Here is a 16,627-nt window from a genome sequence, read left to right as displayed (position 1 = left end):
TGTGGGACTCTGTATCTGTAGATCAGGTTCCTTTCTATAAATCTGGCCATCTGCCTTGCCCCCATGGTGGTGAACGACTCAGCTTCAATCCAGTTCGAGAAGTAGTCAATTGCTACGACTATGAACTTGTGAACATTCGAGGGAAGTTTCATTTTACGAATGATGTCAATCCTCTAGGCTGCAAAGGGACAAGGAGATGTTAAGTAGTGCAGGTCGGTTGGAGCCACGTGACTCAGGTCACTATACAGCTGACATTCACGACATTTTCTCACAAGTACTATACAATCCTTCTCCATTGTTAACTAATAATAACCTTATCTTCATGGATAATACTTTATCGTTCATATGTAGCCCGCAGCGCATATCTTTCCCTGGCAGTCGCTTCTTCTAGATATTTCCTATTTTTAATGAACCTCTTCAGATTGTAGAACCATGGCATTTCTTCCGGTCCTATCTGAACTTGCATTATCTGATCCCTTTGATAACAAGGCGCACCCAATTTCACAATCACCAAAGGCTTCATGAAAGCTGTAAGGGATTGACCTATATAGATGACTGGGTAGTCAACACGTCCGCCATCTGATTCTCGTCTCGAGGCAAGTGTACAAAGGAACACTTACAGAAGTTGCATAATAATGTCCTGAGATAGTTGACATACGGCTTTAACCTCTCTTTTTTTACTTCTCACTCCTTGAGGGCTTATTGGATTACTAGCATGGCGTCTCGATAGACCATTAAATGCTTAGCTCTTGCTACCATGGCCTCCTTCTAATCTGAATAAACTTGCTTCGTACTCCGACATATTATTGGTCATTTTAAAGTCTAATCTTTTGGCTATTGACAGCATCTCTCTTCTAGCGTGATCAGAACTATTCCTAAGCCTGCACCTCTTGCATTTACAACTCCATCAAAGTACATCTTCCACTCTTGGATCTCGATTGCCCCTAGATCCTCATCAGAAAACTCCATATCCCAAAGGTTGTCTCCTTCAATTGCATTTTGAGCTAGGAACTCAGCTACAACCCTACCCTTGACAATCTTTTTGGTGATATACTCAATGTTGAATTTTGTCAGGAGCACTAACCATCTAGCCAGCTTTCTTGTAAGAGATGGAGCTTCAAATAGGTACTTTAAAGGGTCTATTTTTCAAGTTTTCTGCACCTTATAACTGAAAGTAATGCCTCAACTTTCTTGTGGCCCATATCATGGCTAAGCATGTCTTTTCAACGAGGTTATACTTCGACTCATAAGGCAGCAACTTCTTATTGAGGTAATAGACGACATGCTCCACATCACTAGGTCTGCACTGTGCTATCATTGCCCCTATGGCTTCCTCTTCCAAAGCTAAGTATAGGATCAACGGCTTGCCATCCTTTGGTAGTGGCAACTTCATCAATATTCTTTGATTCTATCAAAGGCCTTCTGAAAATGCTCATCCCACACAACAGGCTAATACTTCCTCAAAAGCTTAAAGATAGGATCACAAACCATTGTTAGCTTAGAAATGAACCTGCTGATGTATTGCAAGCATTCTAGAAAACTTTTGACTTCTTTCTCCGTCTTTGGCGCTAGCATCTCTTGAATAGCCTTGACCTTGTCCAGATCAATTTCTATGCGCTGTTGACTTACTATGTGCCCTAATAGCTTCCTTGATGTAACTCTGAATACACTCTTCTTCGAGTTGAGTCTCATGTTATACCTTTCCACTCGTCCTAAAAACTTATCAAGAGCTTGAAAGTGCTCTTCCCTTATTTCAGACTTTATCATCATGTCATCCACATACACCTCCACCTCCTTGTGCATCATGTCATAAAATAAGGTAGTGGCTGCACGCTGAAAAGTTCCCCCATGTTCTTTAGTCCAAAACGCATAACCTTGTAGTAGTACGTCCCCCACCCAGTGCTAGACAACATTTTCAACTTGTCCATCACTGCCATCATGATCTGATTGTACTTGGAGAACCCATCCATAAAGGAGTACATCGTATTCGAAGCAGCATTGTCATTTATTACATCTATGCACATACCACACATGTGGCGAATTCTAACAAGGAGATACTATATGTATAACTCATCAAATTAACACTTGATTTGTATATTATGTGCATATATGGTGTTCATGAAGATCAAACCTTAAATTTTCAGAAATCTAAAGGTTCATTTTTCATCTTCTAAATATATTCATTGTTGTCCAAAATTAAATCAAATCAAAACCCATACACACATGCACATGTCAAACCCTTCGGATGTGTAGTATATGCATAGTTTTGCTTTGGTCATCAAGAATCCAATTCCAAATTATTTTAGACGAATTTTGAACATTTAATATTTAAGAAAAGTTGTTGTAACAATTACCCGTGTAATTATTTCAATTAATTTGCCCATTTAAATTTGATTAAAGATTGGGTGTTGAGAATCACATTAAAAGCTGTTTATGCATATGACATAGATTTCGAATGCCCAAACCCTAATCAAATGAGATCAAAATTTCTAAAAGTCTCCAGATAATAAGTTCTGTCCTTTAAGGTTCATATGCAACAAGAAGCACCCAGAAATTTGAAGTATAGCTATGGAAACCAAAAAAATACTAAAACAGCCGAGAAATTCCAGATTTGCATGGTTATGATCAATTAACAACTATATAACCATTATGACTAAATTAATCAATGGAGGCTTTGATATCACTACTTGGGATTGAAATTAAAACATAAGGAAAGGTGCACTGGAAGCAATTTAAAATTTTTCTTAATTCCCACTAAGCATTTCATTGATTTAGATAGTCATAACACACAAAAACAAGCAAAAGATGGAGAAGCCTTACAAAGGGTGTGTGTTGCCTATTCTAAGGAGTGCTTCTTGCTTTGTTGATTCTTGATTCTTCAAGGATGATTGATGCACTTTAAAGCTACTCAAATGACCAGCCTCTAATAATAATCCATAAAAGCTTTAAAGTTGGAATCTCTTATGAACAATCCTTTATAATAGACAGAGTAGAGATGATCAGAAGTGAATGCTAGTTCCAAGCTAGGTTGAATCTTAATTAATCTTATTCATTAAGTGTTGATGGCATCATTCTCTTTCACATACCCATACCCCCTAGCCGCCAATCATATTCTATATATATATATATATATATATATATACATGGGATTCAACCTAGTCTTAAAACAAGCAAGGCCTTACTTACTCTTAAGTTGGGCCTTAAATGTGGTTGTTTAGACTAAGTTAACTTAAATTAATACATAAGCATAATTTTAGGGAACCTTATAGCCGAATATCATAGCCCAATATGTATTAAAGTAATTAATTTTTAAATAGGTCCAATGTATATAAGCTTAAGCCCAATATTAAGCCCAAAAGGTTCCTAATATGTTGGCAATGAATTATGAATTAAACCCTTTTAATTCAATATTAATTCTCTAATTAACTTCATTCATATTTCATAAATTAAGATTGGGATCTAGCAATGCATCATGACCACCCAAATGTGAGGAAGGATTAAAGTGCTTTAATCAACCTTTACAATGAACAATTTCATAATGTAATTCAATCCTTTCATCGTACTTTATCTCAATTTATTCATAGAGCATGGATGCAAGTGTCAACTCTATAATTGAATCAATCATATTTGTTCTTGATAATTGCATATAACATCTTGAATAAGATCTATGAAACACTTTTCATAATCTTCATTCAAACAACCTTGGCCAAGGATTTCCATGTTAAAGCATATCAAGAATCATTAGGATAAGGACCCATGACATATTACCTTAGGCAATGAATTCGTTATTGATAACTTATTATCTTCATATGATTCTTAGTATATCCAATGACTATCCCTTGAGCGCTCCATGGATAGGAGAACATAAGATAGTATTAAAGTATAGTAATCCTCATACAAGATAACATACTATTATCTCAAGTCTAACAATTATGTCTTCCATGATTATCATAAGAGTATTGTCCATAGACACTTGGGATAAATTCCATATGGACTACTCAATAGGGTCGTGTTTAATGAACTTCTACTTGTAACTAACACCCGTATGCTTATGTCGGAATCCCTATTCCTCAACCTTATGAGACAAATTGCTTACTTCACAAGTAAGTGATAACACATTATAGTAGTCTCGAGCATTTGATCAATATCCAACGATCAATATCTAATTCTTGATCAAACATCGACTATTAATAAAGTTTAGAAACGTATGTAATGAGAACCTCATTATTATAAACTCGCTTTATAATTTCTCTTATATTTGTTTTACATTCCATAGTGTTCATCTCTAACAGTTTTGACCACCATATGAACTTGGTCCTTTTAAGAGGGCTATTCTTTATCAGTCCTGCCTTATTCCTCTATCTGGTCAAGAAATTAGAGAAGGACTCATTTAGCTTCTGCTTGGTGGACTTAAGATCCCTGATCAACACTTCCAAATGAGTATTGTAATCATACTATTTAACAAAAGAATTGCATAGATCGCGCCATTTAGCTTTGGCAAATTTTTCTAAACCCTGGTACTAGTTGACAGCGGGTCCTTCAAGAGACAGTATGAATGGCTTGACAATTTGGGTCATGCTCAGTTGAGTAGTTCCCATAATAGTTATATAGTACTTCAGATGAACTTTCGAGTTACCAGTCCCATTAAACTTGTTTATCTCGGTCATTCTAACCTTCGTAGGTAGCTTGTCTTCTCTTGTTAGAACCAATTCTTCAAAATCATAGGTAGGGTCCAAACCTTTGATTTCCAGCATACCCTGCATTTTTTCAACCTTAGCACTCAAGCCACTCAGAGCTTCATTGGTGGCAAGCGCAGTCTCACTCTTAACCTTGTCTAGGATAAACTTATCAAAGTCCCAAAAGTTCCACGGCACTCCCCTTCTAGCTAGGCCTTCAGCATTAGCAATGGTTGCGGTAGTATTAGCAGTAGTAGTGGTAGCAGCAGTCTTAGTGGCAACTACAACTGGGTCAACAATAATAGGGGGATTAGCGGGGCACAATAGGAGCATTAGATGGTGCTTGGTTTGCGGCCATCCCAGCCAAGAGTTGCTGGAGCTCTTCCTAAATCATACCCATTAAATTGTTTGATGATGGCGTTCTTCAAAATCTCAACGTCTTGTTGATTAGCTCTCTTATTGGCCATCTTGGATGTAGCTTCGGTAGCTTGGCATCTTGGTCTTTCAAGGTGCTCTAACACAGCTCGGATTCTCGAAGAAATAGGTACTCTTTCCAATCTTCCACTATCTTGCCTCTTCTGACCCATAGGAGAATTTGTATGGCTAAAAAGGAAGAGTTAGTATGATGCATCCAGTGCTTGAGATGCATGATGCACGTGCAATGCATAAAGACAAGAAAAAAAGAAGAAGAGGTTAGCACACACAATAGTAGACAATTCATCCTTCCAATTTTATTACTCCTGTACACAATTCATGGTGAGTCTTTTTTCCCTAAGATTTTGGGAGATATGGGCCCCCTATCAACAGGGGATAGTAGCCCAACATGCATGCCATAAGCTCTTAAAGTAGATTTAAACAAACAAGGTAATGTTTATCAGTATAAGTATAAAAGCCTACATATTTTGGGCCTAGATGCTGGTTCCACATTTTTGGGCCAAGGCTTTTCAATATTTGGGGTTAGGATACTTTTAAGAAAAAACATCTCATATAGCAAGCAATAGGGTTCCTAAGGGAGATTACTACAGTCATTATCATGAGTTGAGTCTTGGATAAGGATATAAGGCTCCCATAAATAAAAAGTGTTCTTCCTTGGCTCGTCTCCCCACTCAAGGGTCCATGCAATGAAGGAAATTCACTCATTACTTGTGAGTGAGGTTAGCCAGTGATGCGATTCTAGGGTTCGAGTGGAACCAAAGAACCATTAATCGATGCCATCAAGGCTGTAGGGACCAAAGTGCACATTATGTGATAATGGTATGGTGATGCAAGAATAATCTGTTAAATAATAAAATTAAAAACAAACATATATTGGAATAAGCTTCTCTTATTCCTAGTGGAATCACTACTCTGGGCGGCGGTTTTGGGCTCTCACCCAAATGTCTTTAGTGACTACAACACTGTAAGGCTTTTCAACTTAATTGGGAACACGCTAACTAGTCACTAGGACTACCGTGAAGATGAGAGTCGCTACCCTAGTAATCACCGGGATACTTTTACTAATGAGTGGCATTTCTCAAATTCCATAAAGAAGCTTATGCCATAAATCTAAAGATGGATTTGGAAACCAACTTTCTTATTTATGTATACTAGTCTTTAATTTTATTGTTTAACAAATCATTCCCTATAAACACAGAAGTTTATACATAGGCATACCAAATAACACACATAATTTACCCAGGTCTATTCCATTTTATTCAAGCCTAGCCCACATTAGAGTTGTTAAGTTAACTTACTAATTAATTATATAGCCCAATTAGAAGTTATGTTTTGATTTCCAACCTTTAAGCCTAATAGACTATTTATTATGACAAGGCTCGTTTTGTGTGAACCTAATTCTAATATAGCCCTAACCCTAACTAAAACATGGCAAGATACACTAAGTCTACTTCAATTTTAGAGTTTAAGCCCAATTAATATTGATTAGCCTAATGGACTACAATTTTCTTATTCAGTCCAATTTTGACCTAAAGTCTATATGTCCATTTTTTAATTAGGCAGTAATGTTACAATTATTTATTATGCATAAAACCATGAAACAAATAAAAATAAAAGGCAAGAATACAAATCTAACTATTATAAACCATCCTACAACTAAAATTGCAAAGAAAGGCCATAAAACCTAACTACAGTACACAGAATCGATAAAAATATATCAAAACTCGCAAAATACAAAAAATTGGGGGCTAAAAACTAAGCACAAAAACCTAAAAACTGAAAACATGGTAAAAATGGCAGATTAATTATATAATCTTAATAAACTAATTTAATTACAAAATCATAATGAAAATAGAAATCTAATCATATAATCCTATGCATGTGATTAATCAAATTCAAAACCCTAATGCTGGCATATTATCAAATTCAAAATCATAATGTTCTTATTATCAAATTTCAAAACCTAAATAATAATAACATGCACATTCATAGAAACCCTAATCTAATCATATTAATCATAAAAATAAAACAATAAAAACCCTAATCATGTTTTTAAGAAAAAACATAAAAAATATAAATATCAAGGAAATAAGTTTGGAGTGATGTTGATGGATGCATCTTGGGGAACACTCAGGTTGTCACCGTGGTTGATGGTTCTGTGAGTCTCAGGTGATGAAGAAGCAGTTGAATTGAAGATTGGTTGGGAACCCCATGTTGGATGTGGTATTAAAAAAGCTTTTGTCGACTTAAAAATAAGGTTTCCAGAAAAATAGTTTTTTCTTAGAGGCCTTCTTTCTTAGTGACTTAAAATCCTTCTGCCTAATGATGAACGTAAGTTTCGTCCTCTCTTTTCTCAAATCGATCTTAGTTTCTATAACTTTTCTCTTTAGTTGTTCACTTTAGTGTTTTTTTTTTGTCCTCTGTTGTTAACCCTAACCCTAGATACCTCTTTCTATTTATAAAAGTAGGGTTTCAAAGGAAATCCTAAAGGAACTGATAATCTCAGATTTAAAAAAAAAAACAAGTTGATAAATATCCAATATTAATCCCTTCAAATTTGAATAAAATTCATGATTATCGTTAATTACCTTCTAAATCTGTATATGGATATAAAATTGTCAAGTAAAAACGACGTTGAAGGAAAAAACCCTAAATGGCATTGTATAGAGCCAATCGGTCTGCACAGAGCCGATTGGCTCTACACAAGGGAAGTTTGACAAAAATTTGCAATTAAGTCCCTGATTTTACAAAATTCATCGTCTTGACCCTCAAAACTTTATTTTTCTTGACAATTGAGTCCAAATTGATTTTAAAAAAGCCATTTTGGTTGGATTAACCTTAACCTTAACCTTGGATTCACTCGTCCTTCGTCACTCGAGACTTGAGAAGGCAGTAAATTTCATCAAAGAGTTTTTTGTAACTCCCTCGATATCTAAATTCGAAAAATGGGTGCTGACACATAGCAATCACCCAACATTCATTATTAAGAGCCTTAATTTGAGAGATAAAAGCAAGATTATTATCTAAATGCTTAAATTGAGACCCAATACTTACACTTTTTGTGAGTTCATCTATGATTAGCCCCTTAGAATTCCCCTTAGGTTCCTTCCATTCTCTAGGCAACTCTTATGGTGTTTCTTCTTGAGGTGGTGTAGAAGGTTCAATGTGTTGAGGTTGAATTTGAGAAGACTCTTCCATTTGGGGACTATTGTCATTGCTATCAAGCTTCTCAAAATCACCTACAAAATTGTCAAACGAACCTTTCACAAAATCAAGTGTACTAGATTCATAAAAAACACAACATTCATGGACTCCTTAACTACCATAGACCTTTCGTGAAACACCCTATAAGCTTTGCTAGAGCAGGAATAGCCTAGAAATATGCCTTCATCCATATTAATTAACAAGATGTATTGATGGCTTCGGTCTAAAAGTAAGTGGGTAAATTATACTCATTGAGCATTGTTTTAGCCATCTCTATAAGTATTTTAGTGTTCTAGGGGATAAAATTTCATGAGAAAACCATTTTCATCATAATAAGACTCAAATAAAATGTTTTCAAATTCCTTTCCATGATTACTTCTAATTTAGAAATGCAAAAGCCTTTTTCATTTTGAACTCTCTTTGCAAAACGTTTAAATACTTCAAAAGCATCATTCTTATGAGCTAAGAGACTAACCCATGTGAATCTAGAGTAATCATCAACAAGGACATATGCATAATATTTTCCTCCTATACTAGCAACTCTAATAGGGCCAATAGATCCATATGAATTAATTGGAGGGATCTAGAAGTACTTACAACATTTTTATCTTTGAAGGAAGCTTTGTGTTGCTTTCTCATTTGGCAAGGTCCATAAGTCTTGTCATTTGTGAACTTCACCTTGGGCAATCCAATTACTACTCATCCTTCTTTAGGCTATAAAGGAGCTCCATGCTTGCATGTCCAAGACTTCTATGCCATAGCCAAGAATCTTCACTAATTGAAACATGAAACTCCAAAGAATCATTATCAATCTTTTATAAGTTAATTGTGTAGGTATTGCTAAACGTTCTCCCCTAAATATTTTCTTGTCATTCCTTAAGGAAGTTACTTGGAAACCCTTCGACTCAAAGGTGACCTTGTTACTTGATGACTTCGCTAACCACGACTAGCAATCTACACATAAGTGCCACCTATCAAATGTAATCTAGCTATGGCAAGTATCAATATCGTATCCCACTGGAACTAAGAAGCTATTGCTACTATGTTACTCCTATTATCTAACTGATCAAAAGGTGGTGAAGATTGTTAACTAAAGATGATTGAGAATGCAAATGAAAACTAAATTTTAACAAAGAGAATGAAAGTTTGGAAAAGACAATAAGATGAGTTAACCTAATCAGGGATCCTTTTAGCTAGCTAGCTTAAAAATAATAAATTATGAATTGATTGATTAAGAATTAAGATCTATGGATAATTTCTTAATTGAATTAGCCTCTCTCTTGAGTTAACCAATTCCTAATTCTAAGGATCTAAAGTTGGAATCTCTTCCTAACAATTGATTTTAGAATAGCATTAATCTATAAATCACCACTAATAAGAATGTCTAGTTCTTATTCTAGTAAGTTATTGTAAGATGCAAATCATTTAATCACACAAGCAGTTGTCCAAGCTCAATTGAATTTCTCAATTACAAAGGAGTTCTCAAATTGATTCAACAATGAAGAAGAAACAATAGATTTTATTATACTTAAATGAAAACTACAATCTTAAATCAACAATCCAGTCACTTAAGCACAAAACAAGCCTATCATGGCTAAAGATCACCCCCAGATGGGTTTAATCAGATTAGTTACACATGTTCATGATTAAACCAATACAAGAATCAAATACAAAGTAAACAAGAATCGAAAAGAACATGAACACCCTTTTCTCAAATGGTGGAAATGTTATCCCCTCTTGAATAACTCTGAATCCAATCTCTGTAGCTCAAGATCTCCTTCTTCTTTTCTTTGAATCTTCAAACCAATCCTCAAGAACATCTATCTGGATGATGTTGAAGTAGAACTCATCTTTGTTTTCCTATTCTTTATCATTTGGAAGGTTACTCTCAAGGTTTGTCGTGAATACCCTAAAGTTCTCTCTCTAGTCTCTCTCGAGTTTCCTTGGAATCTTTTTCTCTTTCTTTTCTTTTCTTTTAAATTAGGATTTGAAATCCAACACGGCTTGGATTTAGGTCGTGCTGACCAGTATGGCCTGAATCCCTGCCATGTTGAGCTAAAATTGTACATCTGGCCTTCTTCAGCACGGGCATGCTCCTAGGCCGTGTCACTCTCAGAAACTGTGTTGCAAATCGCTTCCTCTTGCCATGGGTAAGGCATTTCAGCACGCCCTCTGACCCTGACTGTGCTCCTCAGCACGGGCATGTTGAACAGTCTAATGCACCCGATTCATCCATTTTTTCTCGATTTTGGTCTGATTTCTCTCCAACTTTAATGATGTACGTAGAATAACACCTGAAACACAAAGAAAACTAAAAAATAGGGTGATTTTAATACAAAAACACATAATTTTCCCTGGCAACAACTCAAAATCAAGCATGCAAACATGTGTAATATCAAGGATATCAAATCACCCCACACTTAAGCTTTTGCTTGTCCTCAAGCAACCAATAGTTAAGATCATAAACATGTAATCAACCCTTCTTAAAATTTATGCAATGGATTACAATTAAGCAACATTTAATCTATCCCAAATTGAAACTCAACCCAAAACTAAAATAGCAATCTAAACAAGAGTAATTATCATGTTAGTGTGTGAAAAGATTAAATAATACATTCAACATCAAATATTCAAGAATCCATATGCCTCACAAGGGATCACTCTATGCACTTGGTGTTTAAAAAGTAGTCATCAATCCCGCAAAGCAATTATATTCAACTTACTTACCATAGGCTTGCTCATAAATCCTATCTCCGCTGCTACAAATAATCAAATATCACAATCAAAAGGTCTTCACAAGGGTTGTAATGGGGCTTAGGTTTAGGTATGGAAAATTTGGAAGTAAGGTGTAAATAATTTCTAGACTTTTGCAATGCCTTACCCACAATTTCAGCTCAAAAAGCACTAAATGCCAAACAAAGATAATTCAATTCACTAAAGTTCCAAAGTCTCTAAAACAAGATGCTCAAAAAGTGAAAAATGAATGAATACTTAATAAAGAACTGTTTCTTTTTTCTTAGAAGAAATAATAGAACAAAATTACTTTGGATTGAAGGGATCATCTAAACCAAATTTTTAAAGGACTTAGTGAATTCAAAGTACAATAAAACCGACATTTTATCCAATAACTCAATGAACATATTGCAAAAATTCCAGAAATAGGATAGGGATCAACAAACAAAAGGCTTAACAAAGTGTGATGATAAAGCAAAATGGTAAAATTGAAGAAAGTGGATAGGCTTAAACTTGGCTAACTAATGAAAAATATTCACAGGTTGGCTTTTGGCTACAATGGTGAATCCTAAGTGCTCTTAATATTTCATAACATTTGATTGTCCATGTGACCTGAATAAGCATTACCGAGAAAATTCTAAAAATAAGATTATAATGCACACTCAAATAAGAAAAAAAGGAGCATTTATAATGTATGCTAAATTAGGTTCAAAAACTCACAATTTAAGTGTGTATATTTGCATAAGGTGTCCAAATACCATCAATCAAATCATCATTTAATCAATTCATACACAAAACCTAACAACTAATCAAATTCAAATTAACTAACTTAAAGAATGTTCAAGTAACACTAGTTTAACCCAGCCATTATGATAAACTAAAAGTTGCTCCATAATATTCCAAAAGCGACAAACAACAGGGAGGAAAAATCTCATGCTCATAATCATAACTATCAATCTTTCAAAGATAAATAAAAAGCTAATAAACATCCTAAGTATCCTAAATATATACATCATCAATAATACAATACATAACAATCAGAAAACATAAGAAAAAGAAAAGCCAAAACAACGGTTTACCCACCCCACACTTGAAGGACACACTGTCCACAGTGTATAAAGAAGTTGGGAAGCAACATAATAAGTACAAAAAGGAAAAGAGATAGATATGAAGAAATATTGCCCTACTCATCCTACAAGGCTGGTGGCATACTGGAGGAGGTGCATCATCGGCTGCCAGAGGTGGAAAATACTCAAATGTATATAAAACTCAAAAATTAAATGGAAATGAAGACTAAAACTAAGAAAATGTTCCAAAACCAATGATCAAAATGTCATAAACATAAAATAAAAGTTGGGGTGCCTCACAAAAGCACTTCTTTTTCCTCGAGTCATTTAGCTGGACTCATTGACCACTCCTTTCATGTGCGGGCTAACTTGCACTGCGGTTGAACTACCAGGTTATGGACGTCATCCATAAGAATCTTGGGTGAGCAATAAGTGTGGCTAATCCTTAGAATGTCAGCATTCTTCCAAGCAAACGCCTTTTTCTTTTTTCTTAGAGAGGGCAATGTCATCTCCCTTACCTCGGTGTCAAGTCTGCTGTTGAAATGTCAGGCAAATTATTGTCTTTATCTAGATATGCATATTCGATATGCTTTGGGAGCTCCTTTAACTCAAGAATTGGTGGTTCCTCAATTTATGGCCTCAAGTTCTACACACCTACCCTGTCAATTACAACAAACTTATTATCCTTTTCGCTTTGCTCATTTGCTAACAAAAATTCAAGCTGCTCTAACACTTTCTCATTTGACAGCTCATGCTTATCTTCCATTGGCAAACTTGTAGAGGGTCTACAACCAACATTTCCTGTAATTGTGTCTCAATAACATCATCAAGTACATTAATAGAATACACAACATCATCATGATCTAAAGACTGTTTTATAGAATTATTCAAGTTAAAAGTGATAGTCTCATCCCCTACCCTAAGTTCAAGCTTTCCAACACAAACATCTATAATTGCCCTAGATGTTGCGAAAGGTCTACCTAGAATGAAAGGTACACTACTCTCACCATCCATGACTAAGATCACAAAATCAATAGGAAATATGAATTTATCCACCTTAACAAGCACATTCTCTATAATACCTCTAGGATACTTGACTGGCCTATCAGCTAGTTATATACTCATCCTAGTAGGTTTTGTCTCTCACAGCCCCAACTTAGCAAACAGGTAGTATGGCATTATGATGAGCATAGTTTTACACATATTTGCTTGCATATTATTGCGTATGTTCTTAGCAATTATTGTGCTTTTATTCCCAGATCACCCGTGTTTTATGTTCTTTTGCATTTCAGGAACATTTATAGGACCATCATCGGTGTTTAAGCAATTATAGATCAATACGTGCGAAAACGGACGAGAATTCATCAAGATCGGACAAGAGCCCGCGTTGCACACATTGAGCACGGCTGAGTCAAGGCCGTCGACCATCACGGCTAGACTGCGGCCGTGACCAACCATCAAAACTTGGTCTTCAAAACAATAGTTTGGGCACGGTTTACGTAGCCACCACGGCCTTGACCGCGGCCCGTGGTAGATAACACGGGTAGCAACACGGCCCGTGGTAGCCAACACTGAGGGACAAACACGGCCATGGTGAAACCCTACTTGGTGAGATCCACGGTTCCGGCCGGCTGGACTTCGGCCTTGAACACGGCCATGCTTGAGTTAAATATATAAGAAAAATGAATTTTCCTTAGAAAGGAGAAGAGGGAAAAGAGTGACATTGAGCCCCTAGTGGCTAGTTCGGTTTCGCACAATCGAGTGCGAGAGAGAGTTGCGGTGGTAAGAATCCCGAAATCGTAAGATTCAGGAGTGCAAAGCGATAGTGGAGCAATTCAAGAGGCAGTTTGGGAGATTAATCAAAGTGTAGATCCAGTTTGGGTACATTCATCCAATTCGAGAGAAAAGGGTGTACATGTTTTATTTTCATTATTCTTTCATTGTAATTGATTTCCTAGATTGTTTTAAACATGAACATGTTTAGCTAGACTGATTTAATCCATTAGGATTTCTTTACTATGTTGGCTTGATATTATATTGTTGGATTGTTTGAGTTGGTTTTGTATTCTTCTTGTTTTCAGTATTAATAAAATAATGCATTATTCATGAGAAGTTGTGAATTGTGATGTTTAGATTGCTTTATGAGATTGAGAAATCCGTTTGGCAATTGGAACTTTGAATAACAAGAACTGGTTAATAATCACTTAGAGATAAGGATAATTAACTAGCCGGATTAAGAATTAACAAAGCTTAATAGAGGCGGATTAAAGCTTAATGCTAATTTAAGAATCAATCGTTAGGAAGAGATTCCAACTTTAGGTTATTAGGTTTAGGAATTCGGTTATCTCGAGAGAAGCGAATTGATTAGAAATAAATCACGGGTAGCATAATTAGACTCAACGATCCTTTATCTTTTGTTCGGATGCCAACTAGTTTAGATTCCCTTTGGGTTTGTCTTCTTGTCTTGATTATTTCACTTATCAATTACTCCTGCATCTCCCTTAGAACTTAACTTGTAGTTAATAGTTAGTTTAGAATTTATTCATCATCCATTTTAGGTTAATATAACAAAGAACAAAGGAGTAACTCTGGGCTTTCGCTTTCCCGAGGAATACGACCTTGATACTCGCCATTAGTGCTAGACTGCATCGATAGGTACACTGCCTTAGATTGTAGCTAACACGAGTAGCACCCATCACATTACATTAATGCTAGCTCCTAAATCAGCTAAAGCATCACTAAATAGTATAACTCCCTAAATCATGTTTCTTTTCTAGTAACTTATTCTGAAAAATCGCCGAACATTCTTCGTTTAGTGTCACAAATGCTAAGTCCTCAAATCTCCTTTTGTTGCTAAGGATCTCCTTTAAGAACTTCAAATACCTAGGCGTCTACGAAATAGCTTCAACAAAAGGTAAGTTTATGTGCAGTTGTTTAAATACATTAATAAATTTACCAAACTGCTGTTCGACTTGCGCTTGCTTCAACCTAGCAGGGTATGGAATTTTGGGTTGGTATTCCCTCAATGGAATCTTCTTTGCCTCTTCCTTCTCTGGTACCTTTGCCTTGTTATCTCCAACCTTTCTGCTTGAATCTACCTGCGCATCAACATCATAATTAGAAAACGGAAGAACTAGTAATATACTTACTTGACCGCAAAGTGATTGGGTTCACATGCTCTCTCGGGTTGGACTCTGTATTGCTAAGCAAAGCCCCTGGCTGACTCTCAGCCATCATCTTAGAAATCTAGCCTATCTGATTCTCCAAGTTCTGAATGGAGGCCTGTTGATTTCTAAGAGTTGTGTCCCTCTGCTGGAATCTGGTCTCTAAAGTTGACAGAAATCTGATCATCAGCTCCTCTAAGTTAGGCTTTTTCTCTTGAGTTTGAGGAGACTGAGGTGGAAGAACAGATTGTTGCGGCTGCTGATGTAGTTGCTGAAACCCTGGTGGCCCCTAATTGTTATTGTTCCTCCATCTGAAGTTCACATGATTTCTCCATCCCAGATTATAAGTGTTGTTATACGGGTTGTTCTGCTGCTTGGGCCGACTCCCTATACAGTCCACTTGTTCATGGTTAGATGAAGAAGAAGCAAACATACCTCCTGACATACAGTTACTACTGAAATGTAGGCCACCATAAAACTCACAACTTGCTTGAGCTGCTTGGACAGGCAATTGGAATTGATCAATTTTCTTGGATAATAACTCCACTTGAGCCGCTAAGGCTGCAGCGGCATCCAACTGGTGTACACTCTCTTGACGTCCCGTCCTGCTCCTAGTAGTGTGCCACTGGTAATTGTTTGTGGCCATCTCCTTTATCAAGCTTTAGGCTTGCTCTGGTGTCTTACTGCTCAAATAAGTACCTGCAGGTGCATCTACCATCTACTTAGTAGCCAAATTCAACCATTATAAGAAGTTTGTACCTGTAACCAGATTGGTAGTCTATGGTGTGGGCAGCATCATAATAGGTCCTTGTACCTCTCCCAGGTGTCGTACATCGACTCGTCATCAAACTGCACAAAAAAAGATATGTATTTCTAAGTTTAGCAGTTTTAGAGGAGGAAAGTACTTAAATATAAATTTCTCTGCTAAAAAATCCCAAGTAGTGATAGTGTTTGGAGGTAGCGACTATAGCCACCGCTTTGCTCTATCCCTCAAAGAAAATGGAAATAAGCGGAGACAAATTGCATCATCTGTTGTCCCATTAATCTTGAAGGTATCACAAATCTCTAAGAAACTCGATATATGCGCATTAGGATCCTCATCTGGAAAGCCTCCAAACTGAACCGTTTGCTGCACCATCTGAATTACATTAGGCTTTATTTCAAAATTATTGGCGGTGACAGCCGGTCTCTTAATGCATGTTCGCGTCCCCTCCAGCGATGGTTTCACAAAATCATACATCATCTGGTTATTCTCATTATTGTCGTTGGCTTTTGCCATGTCTACTGTAGTGTCTTCCAATTCACTCTCATCTACGACTTTCCTAACCTGTATCTCTTGCTTTTCTAC

General features: G+C 36.3%; 1 non-coding gene across 1 annotated transcript; it reads left to right on the top strand.

Moving 5' to 3' along the window:
• The first annotated feature begins 16,054 nt into the window (after positions 1-16,054).
• LOC112534410 lies at positions 16,055-16,160 on the top strand. The gene has a single exon (XR_003078700.1). It is a non-coding gene; the product is annotated as a small nucleolar RNA R71 (small nucleolar RNA).
• The last annotated feature ends 467 nt before the right edge of the window (positions 16,161-16,627 follow it).

This window comes from Ricinus communis, chromosome 2, assembly GCF_019578655.1.
Source record: "Ricinus communis isolate WT05 ecotype wild-type chromosome 2, ASM1957865v1, whole genome shotgun sequence".
Lineage (NCBI taxonomy): Eukaryota > Viridiplantae > Streptophyta > Magnoliopsida > Malpighiales > Euphorbiaceae > Ricinus > Ricinus communis.
The sequence above is the reverse complement of the archived record's forward strand: the minus strand, read 5'-3'. Positions and strand labels throughout refer to the sequence as shown.